Raw genomic sequence first — 10,657 nt, forward strand, 5'->3', positions numbered from 1 at the left:
TCTCTTGGGAAATAGATGAGATACTGCACAGCTTCTTCACATATGAGAAAATCAACAAAAATTGGAAATGGTCAAGAGAGACTCTTGAGTTCTAATTCATGACTAAGCTCTCTCAACTTGTGCCCTGAGCCTCGTTCTGAAACAAAAGCTACATGAGGCAGATGATGCTGGTGACCTAACCAATAGCAGTGATCTCTTCTTGCTATTAGGAGTTCCCTCGGTTGTTTGAAGGGGGAGGAAGATGCCTCCCTAGGTGATGACTCCTAGTGGTTTAAGGCAGAGGTTGTCAAACCTTTCCTGGAAAGAGCCAAAACATATTTGTTATTTACTGACACTGCAATCCCCAGATAGTTACAAAGTGAATGATTACAAATCAAATTGCTTTTTCACACAAACATTCATACACATCTTGTTTAAAAACACAAGTTGCCCACAGTGTTTGCACTTTTCCCTTTTCTTTCCTTTAATCCTTATTGCCAGGGGGCCCAGAGGGCAGGAAGTTGTGCTGCTAACCCAAAAGTGACACTCTCTGGAGGGAGAATGATGGGCAATCTCCTCCTGTGCAATTACAGCCTTGGAAACTTTCTGGAGGGTCGCTGCAAGCTGGCTCCCACTTGTCCACAATGATTTGGTTTTGAGGGTTTTTTCCTAGCCGATCCTTTCTTGCCTTCAGTGATCTATCCTTAGGCAAATGCTGTTCTTTTGACTTTATGTTGTTGGTTATTCTTAGGAATGAGTCCCTCCCCGGTGTCACCTTAGATATCTCTTTACTGTTTGGCTCAGAGTTGAGCCATGAAGGTGATTTTTTAAAATTATTATTAATTTTAATGAACATTTACAAAGATTTTGGATTCCCATTCATTCATTCATTCTCATGCAGGTGATTTTGTTCCATGTTCTAAGGCCTTTTGTCTTGGTGGCTCTACCAGTATCTGTTGGATAAGTAAGTCTAACCATTTTATGCTCTTGAGTTTGTTCCACATTAGTTCCTCTCAATCCAGGATCATATGCTCTGATCCCTGTTAAAGAATTCCCTTGTGGTATTCAGGTGCCATCTAGTTCTGGTCTCAAGTCCATTCATTAGTCCTTGGGACTAATTGTTTAAGTACATCTTTGGTTTTTCTTTCTTTTTCTTTATCCAGAATAAGCTCTGGTGAAGAAGTTGTAAGGAGCTATCCTGCCAACCAAAAGGCAGGTAGTTCAAATCCACCAGCAGCTCCACAGAAGTAAGTTGGGAAATACCCTCCTGTGCAATTTGCAGCCTCTGAAAATTTGCTGGTGGGTCAACTATGAATAGGTTCTGACTCAAAAGTACATAACAACAACAAGCTTATCTGAAAAGGGAGAGGTGAGTAGTTGTACCTGTGATGGTTGCTTTCAAGCTTTTAAGACATCAGTGGCTATTCACTCAAGTAGGATATCGAACATTGTAGACTATCTTATGCCAGTTGACCTTGATGTTCCCCAAGACTATGGTCCACAGGCCCCAGAACCACCACCTCATTTCTTCAGGGTCTTTGTTTATGATTAAGAAGTTCACTTAGCATCACCTTTGTTGGCTTTGCTATACATAGAGATGTATTTACAAAATACACTATTAAGGATATATAAATACCATCAACCAAACCTAGTAAAGATTTTGGGTATAGTCCTTAACACTTGTCCATATATGTTCTGAATTAAACAACTTCTTATTTAATAAAAATTAACTCCTTTTTTCTATATCACTATGCTCAAGTTTTTGTGTGTTTTGCACCTAAATCTATTCTTAAGTGATTTCAACATATACCAGATTTGCTGTTGATTGTTAGATCAGATTAATCTACAGATCACATTGTGCAAAATAAATGTTCAATAAATGATGGTTCTCTTCACATTTTATTCATTTCATGATATAATTGCTTATTCACAATTTGCACAAACTCCTTTTTGAGAATAAGATCACTTCTTCCACTCAAATTTTGAGCTTCAATGGCATAAAAAAGAAATAAAAGCAAGAGAGTGAGAAGAATGTCTAGCAGGAGTTTGAATATGACTACTCCCATAACTGGCAATGAAAGTTACCTTCTGCTTTTCCTTCCCGAGCTGTTTGCCTGGCTCCAACTGACTTTGAATCCAAAGAGAGAAAGTGTGTAAGGTGCCTTGTGCAAATGTATGGTTCATAGAAAATGCCAGTAGATATTAGTCTGTTTTCCTTTTCTCTCTTGTACTGTCACAAACTCAACTTATAAAAGAATTGGAACTGTGTGGAAAGAAGCCCTATGAACTAGGCATTTTAAGTTTGAAGGAGGAGGAGGAGAGGTCAGAGAGTAATTAGATTGGAGTAGCTTGGAGCAAGGATTTAGAAATGTTCAACATCAAGAAGAATCAGAAACATGTTCCTAAAAAGCAAGTTTGGGGACCTCATCTAGAACAGGTGTCTCTGGTAGCACAGGAGCTCTGGTGGTCTAGTGGTATGAAGCTGTGCTGCAATCCCAAAGGTATGTGGTTCAAAACTACCAGATGCTCCATGGGAAAAGGTTGGGATATCTCCTCCTGTGTGTTTAACTGCCTCTGAAAACCCACTGGAGGGTCAGCTATGGGTCAGGGGTCCAACTCGATAGCACATAATAACAGCATGATGGCACAGTGGTAAGAAATTGCCAACCCTAAGGCATGTGGTTCAAATCCAGGAGCCACTTCTCAAAAGAAAGATGGACAATCTACTCCCGCGCAATTTAAAGCCTCTGAAAATTCACTGGTGGTTCAGCTATGAGTCAGTTCCAAGTTGGCATAAAACAACAACTATATGAGTATGTATGTAGTTTGTTAGCATTCATCAAGTCAGCTCCCAGCCTTGTCCTGTACCATTCCCAAAACTGGCTACAAGATCAGATTGTTTTGTGATCCATAGAGCTTCCACTTGTTAAATTTTGGATGTAAATTGTAAGTATTGTCCTCCTAGTCTGAGTTAGTTTGCAAAGTCAAAAGTAAATTCACTACCATCAAGTCAATTCCAACTCATAGCAAATTCACCAAAAAACAAAACAATGTAACAGGCTATAGATTATGCCACCAGGACTCCATAAAAAGTAAATTAATTAATTAATTAAAAAAACCCAAAACACAAAAACAAAGACAAAAAACCAAACCATTCACTGGCTTCCAGCCATTTCCAATTCATAGTGACCCTCCACTGGGGTGGTGAGGCTAAATTCACAGGGCTGCTGGTGGATTTGAATTGCTGGAAAAAGCATGGCCTTTTGGTTAGTGGTGTAGTACAGTAGGCACCACCACTAGAGCTCCCTAGCATAGAAGTTTGCTGAAATCTACAAGCTTCCACTGACAGAGGAGTGGTGGCTGTATAAGAGGTGAACTGACTGGCAGTCAAACTCAAGTCTGTCACATGGATGGTGAGAATTCTACCACCAAACCACCAAAGCCTCTGTGTCTGTGTGTATTTGTCTGCTTAAAGAATTCATAAAAGACACAGTCAAAACCAAACCAACCAACCCACTGGTTTCAAGTTTATTCCAACTCACAACTATCTTCCATCAGGTTTCTGGGGCTTATATAATATTCACGACACCACTAGAGTTCTTTGTGCTGCACTGCAATCTCAAAGGTATGTGGCTCAAATCTACCAGTTGCTTCACCAGAGAAACTAGGAAATCTCTTCCTGTGTGATTTATTGCCTCCAAAAACCAACTGGAGGGTCAGCTATGCATCAGTTGTGACTCAATGGAACACAACAACAATAATAACACACCACTAGGGGTCCTTGTCGTCATAATCAGTATCCAGCCATGTTCATGAGAGCAGGAGTGAATGAATGGTTTTACTGATGGATAGAACGATGGACGTGAATGGCATAAACACTCAATATCAGTGATTTTACAGCCTCTTGTTCTGGGCTAGCTTCCTGAGAGTTTGTCTAGTTGTCTGTCACAACTACTCAAATGTATTGCTTTACATGAAAACAATCATAAATAGTACAGAAAGAAAATAATTTTTGTTTTCAAAACCAGAAGGTGGTCCATAGTTGGCCCATGGATTTTTCCCACTCTTTCCGGACATTATGTCCACATTCAGGTGCAGCTCAGGAACTGTAGCTGTCATTTTGCTACCAGCCTGAGGATGGAGACAGATAACTTCTGATAAAGAAAACAGCCAGTTCCTTGATAAAAAAATGGAACCAAACAAACCCCCACCAGTTGCCATAAGTTGACTGAGGCTCATGGAGACTCCATGTTTCACAGCAGACTTGCACCAATAGGCTTTTCAGAGGTTGTGATCTTATGAAAACTGACCCTCTGTGCTTTTTCTTCTGAAGAAATCCAGGTGGATTCAAATTGCCGACATTTTGGTTAGTAACCAAGTGCATAATCTATACTGCCCAAGAACTCCAAATTCCTTGACAAGAGCCTCCAATCTCAGTATATCTAGAGTGGTGTACGCTCTTTTGTGCTTCTTGTCTTGGAAAATACAATAGTTCTCACCCATGTATTCTCTCCTGAGCGGGATTTCCCTCACTTGCAGTCAAGAGCATCCTTAATGCTATACTTTCTTAGGAGGAAATTCTCCTCCCATTCTATTCACTAGATCCTAACAGACCAGTAAATGTTCTCAAGGGGGGTAGCAGTAGGATAACAAATAAAAAAGAAATTACTTTCAATCTTCTTGAAAATGAATTTGGTATCTGGGTTGGGACTGTATTGAACATGTAGACTGTTTTTGGTAGGATTGTCATTTTCACAATATTGAGTCTTCCTATCCATGAACAGAACACATTTCCCCTCTTCTTTAGGTCTTTTAGTATGTCTTGCAGAAATGTTCTGTAGTTTTTCTTATATATGTCTTTTGTATCTCTAGTTAGGCTCACTCCCAACTATCTCAATTTGTGGTTGGCTATTGTAAATGGCATTGCTCTCTTGGTTTCCTTCTATGAGTTCTCTTTGTTAACTGTAGAAGAATTCCACTGATTTTGGATATTGATCTTTTATCTTGCCACTCTACTATGGATATTGATCTTTTATCTTGCCACTCTACTAAACTGGTCTACTAGCTCTAACAGGTTTTTTGTTGAATCCTTGGGATTTTCTGTGTACACTATCGTATCATCTGCATATAGCAATAGTTTAACCATCTCTCTCCTGATCTGGATGCCTTTTATTTCCTTTGGAAATTTGCCATTGGAAGTACTTCTAATACATTGTTGGTTGGATTGTAAAATGGTACAATCACTCTGGAAGGCAGTTTGGAGCTTCCTCAAAAAGTTGAACATAGAAATTCCATATGACCCAGCTTATTCCACTACTTGAGAATAAGAGAATAAGAACTGAGGCACAAATGGAGACTTGTACATCAATGTTCATATCAGCATTATTTACCATCGCAAGAACATGGAAACAGCCTAAATGTCCAACCACAACTGAATGGATTGAGAAATTATGGTACATTCACATGATGGAATACTATGCAGCACACAGGAGCAATGATTATGTAAATAATTACCTAAAATGGAAGGGACTGGAGAATATTATGCCAAATGAACTAACTCAGTCCTATAAGGACAAATACTGTATAAGATCATTATTGTAGAATGAGTATGAGGATACAAGGAGAGGGGGAAAGGGAAACAGAGGGGTTAGGATAGGCAGGTGGGGAAGGGTTAAACATAGGGTCACACAATTTGATGCGTGGAGGGGGAAGTCAAGGAAATCAGAAAGATCTAGTATGAAAAACAATATATATGAACTTTGTAAATAAACCAGTTGTTATTGTTGTTATGTGCTATCAAGCTGCCTGTGACTCATAAAGACACTGTACAACAGCCCTAAAGCCTCCTCTGTCGCTTGCCAATCTTATTGTCTCCGACATACCTATCCCCATTATCTCAGTGATTGAATCAATCCATCTCATCGAAGGTCTTCCTCTCCTATGCTGTCCCTTTACCCTCCCAAGCATGACATCCCTCTCCAAGGACTGATTCTGCCTTGCAACGTGTCCGAAGTATGTCAGACAAAGCTTCAGAATCCTTGCCTCCAAAGAGCAGCCTGGCTTCATCCTCTCCAGGATGAACTTATTTGTTCTCTTAGCAGTCCATGGTATGTTCAATACTCTTCTCCAGCACCACAGCTCAAAGGCATCAATTCTCCTTCTATCAACCCTATTCATTGTTCAACTCTCTGATGCATAGCAAATAACTGCAAAGACCATGGCTTATATCAGGTGTACTTTAGTCTCCAGTACTTTGGAGCAGTCTCTTACACCAGACTTTCCCAATGTAATTAGTCTTTTCATTTTCTGGCTGCTGGTACCAAGACTGTTGATTGTAGAGCCAAGCAAACTGAAGCTGTCAACAATCTCAATATCTTCACCATCTATCACGATGCAGCCAATTGGCCCAGTAATGAGAATCTTTGTTTTCTTGTTGTTGAACTTCAATCCATTTTGAAGGCTGCATAAAAGAAAAAGTTTTAAAAAGAAATTGCTAATTACCGCAGATTTCTCAGATCAAAAATTGATTCTTAATTTGGGAAATTTTTAAATTGTGTAAGGAATTGCTATACTCTTTTCTTCTTTTTCTACTAGTTTGTCTACAAAATTCGAATACATTGTTTTCAAGGACAAATTGCTATACTCTTAACCATTCTGAATTGATCTTTTAGTATTGAAAGGGGTTTGAAGATATTTGGGCTATAACTTATTTTCTCCTTTCATGGACTAATGTCACCAAGCCCCTCATTTCTATTATCTTCTACTTGTCTCTTTGGAAGCAGGAGTGGCATCCACTTCCTAAACAACATGCCTCTGGAAACTCTATGAACTTTGATAAATGTTGATGGCTGTAGAGGGGCTTCAGGCCTTTTGTTCATAGGGTCGCTATGAGTCATGCTCGACTTGAAGGCAATCAGCAACAACAACTTGTCTCTTATTGTTTTATGTGTGCATTTTTTACTAGTTTAGATGGAAATTTTTTGGAAGAAAACTTTCTGCAAATATTACAGAACTGTCTATATAACAGGATAAGGGACTACTTCTTGATTAAGATCAGAAAAGATGTGTGTTGGGGTTATATCCTTTCACCATACTTGTTCAATCTATATGCTAAGCAAATACAGAAAGAAGATGGACTGTGTAACGAAGAACATGACATGAGAATTGGAGAAAAATGCATTAATAATCCCTTTGTAAAAATAAAATTCAGTTACATTAGTTGCAATTATCACTGATTGCCATCATTTGTTTCCAAATATGATTTGCCACTCCTATCAGAAGATATGCACTCCATACACAACAGCCCATCCCCCTCCCTTTTCCACTTCCCACCCACCAGGGTTTAGTAACTGCTATGAAAATTAATCTCTGTACATCTCTCTAGATGCTTTATTATAAATAGAATCAGGCATTGTTTGTCTTTCCATGTTTGACTCCTTTCATTAAGCATACAGTCTTCACATTTCACTCATGTATTAGAACTTAATTTCTCATTATGGTCTAATAATATTAAATTGTTTTAATACAATACAATTTGTTTATCTCTCGTCTGTTGAATTACACTTGTTTTTTTTTTACCTTTTGACTATTACAAATAATGTTGTATTGAAGACTGATGTACCTGTTAGAGTCTCTGCTTTCACTCCATTTGGGTGGTTGTTGTTACTGTTGTTAGGTGCCGTCAAGTCAAGTGTAACTCATAGTGAACCTCTGAGTAACTCATAGTGAACCTCTGAACAACTGACACTGTCCTAATCCCATGCCATTAACATAATCTCTGACACACTTAAGCCCATTGCACAGTCACCATGACAACTCACTTAGTTGAAGGTCTTCCTCTCTTTTGCCACCTCTGCACCTTCCTAAGCATGATGTCCTCACTAAGGAATAGCCTCTCATAGCACATGCTTAAAGTATGTGAGACAAAGCTTCATCATTCGTGTCTCCAGGGAGCACTCTGGCTGCACTTTCTTCAAGACATAGCTGTTTGTTCCTTGCAGTCCATGGGATATTCCATATTCTTCTGCAACACCACAGTTCAAGGCATTAATTCTTCTTATATCATCCTCATTTACTGTCCAGCTCTCAGATGCTTAGCAAGTAATTGAAAATACCATGACCTGGATCAGGCACACTTTAGTCTTAAAATTAACATCCTTACTCCTCAATAATTTTGAGAGGTACCTGAATACAGACTTTCTCATTCCAATACATCTCTTAATATCGTGACTGCTGGTATCAAGTGTATTGATTATGGATCCAAGTAAGATCAAGTTGCCAACAGTTTCAATCTTTTCTCTATCCATCATGGTGTCTATTGGTTCAGAAGCAAGGATTTTTGTTTGCTTGATATTGAGATACAATCCATATTGAAAGGTGAAGTGTTTAGCCTTCTGAAGCAAGTGCTTCAAGCACAGTACTTCTGTGTAGACCATAATAAATTATGGCTAATATTGAGAAGATTGGGAATTCCAGAGCATTTAATTGTGCCATGTAAAACCTATACCTAGACCAAGAAACTATTGTGTGAACAGAGCAAAGGAACAATACTGCATAGTTTAAAATTAGGAAAGGCATGCAGCAGGCTTATAATCCTTTCTCCATACCTATTTAATTTGTATGTTGAGCAAATAATTTAAAAAGCTGGACACTATGAAGGAAAATGCAGCATCTTTTGAGTATATCCTTAGAAATGAAATTGCGAAGTCATGATAATTCTTTATTTAACATTCTCAGGAACCACCAAACTGTTTTTCATATTAAGTGAACCATTTTACATTCTCACTAACAGTGGATGAAAGTTCCATTTTCCTGCATCCTCATCAGCACTGTTATTCATCTTTTGATGTTAATAGTCACCTGAATGTGGGAGAAATGGTATCTAACCATGGTTTTAATTAGCATTTCCCTGCTAACTAATGATGTTAACATCTTTTCATGTGATCATTGGCCATTTGTATGCATTCTTCAGAGAAATTTTTGTTTAAGAAAGAATATTTAAAAAAATAGATGACTTTTTAAAGTAACTTTATTATTATTGTTGTTAGATGCTGTCAAATCAAATATAACTCATAGTGACACTATGAACAAAGTACCTGAGTTTCCAGAAAACTGTGTAAAAAGTGCAGAGATCCTATCTGTCCAGTTTGATTAAATAATTCCATAAGCACAGTGTGAAAATAACGACTAATGGTTTCATTTTAGATCGTTCCAGTTTGACTTAAGGGATCTCTTGTAAAGAATTGCATTGAGGCTTTCTGAATATTTAAAAAAAAATCAGCTAATGCTTAATTATTGGCCTAGAAGACAGAAAGTTATGCGACCAAGCCCAAGGTGGGTGAGTTTTAATCTGCAGCCCTCAGGCCTGATTAAAATTCGGGGTTTTTGTCAAACATTCTTCTAGGTGGTATAGAGCTGGTCTGTGTATTGCTGTAGAGAGGTAACTCGTGGTTGCTGTGATTCTAAACACTGTGACAGTGATGTGCCAAATGTGATAATGATTACCCATGTTGGACAGTGTTTGGTGGAGGTTCCTGATTAAAACAAGCTTGGAAGCAGGAGTGGCATCCACTTCCAAAATGGCTTGCATCTGGGAACAATATGAATAGTGCTCAGGTCTTTTGTTCATAGGGTTGCTGTAAGTTGTCTACAACTCGACAGCACCTAACAACAATAACAACAATGCTTAAGATTGTGGAGCGAAGCAAACTAAAGTTGTGAACAATCTCAATCTCTACACCATATCCATAATGATTCTGCCAATTGGCCCAGTGGTGAGAATCTTTGTTTTCTTGATATTGCACTTTAATCCATATTCAAGGCTGCAGTCCTTGACCTTCTACAGCAAGTGCTTCAGGTTCTCCTCAGTTTCAGCAGGCAGGGTTGTGTCATCTGCATAATGCAGATTGTTGATGAGTCTTCCTACAATCCTGATACCACATTCCTCCTCATACAGCCCAGCCTCCCAAATAATCTTTTCTGCATATAGATTGAAAAGGTATGGAGATAGGACGCATCCCTGGCGTACACCCTTCCCAATTTTAGGCCATGCAGTGTTCCCTTGCTCTGTTCTGATGACTGCCTCCTGGTCCAAGTATAGGTTTCGCATAAGCACAATCAAGTGTTCTGGGATTCTCATTCTTCTCAGAGTTAGCCACAGTTCGTTGTGATCCACACAGTCAAATACTTTTGCACAATCAATAAAACACCAATAGACATTCCTCTGGTACTCTCTGCTTTCAGTGAAGATCCATCTAAAATTAGCTATAATATCCCTAGTGCCATGGCCTCTTCTAAACTCAGCCTGCACTTCTGGCAGTTCTCTGTTGATGTGATGTTCCAACACTCTTGGCACGAGCAGCCAAGAAATTAAGAGACATATTGCATTGGGAAAGTCTGCCACCAGTGACCTCTCCAAAGTACTGAAGAGCAATGATGTCAGGCCGTTCAAATCCAACTGAGTTTCTTTATGGAAAAAGATGGAAAATTTCCTCCAGTGTAATGTGCAACATCAGAAATATGTTAGAGGATCAGCAATGAGTCAATGTGGATTTGATGACAATGGATAGAGTGGAGTTAAAAAAAGATGAGTACCGGCCCACGGCTTCCGCCCGCGCCGGCCTGAGCCTGTTCGCGTCGACTGACCAGAGTCCGCGAATTCTCCGCTCCGCGCCCGCCC

The sequence above is a fragment of the Elephantulus edwardii genome, unplaced genomic scaffold, assembly GCF_000299155.1.
Source record: "Elephantulus edwardii isolate Elephantulus edwardi_28Jun2011 unplaced genomic scaffold, EleEdw1.0 scaffold00163, whole genome shotgun sequence".
NCBI lineage: Eukaryota > Metazoa > Chordata > Mammalia > Macroscelidea > Macroscelididae > Elephantulus > Elephantulus edwardii.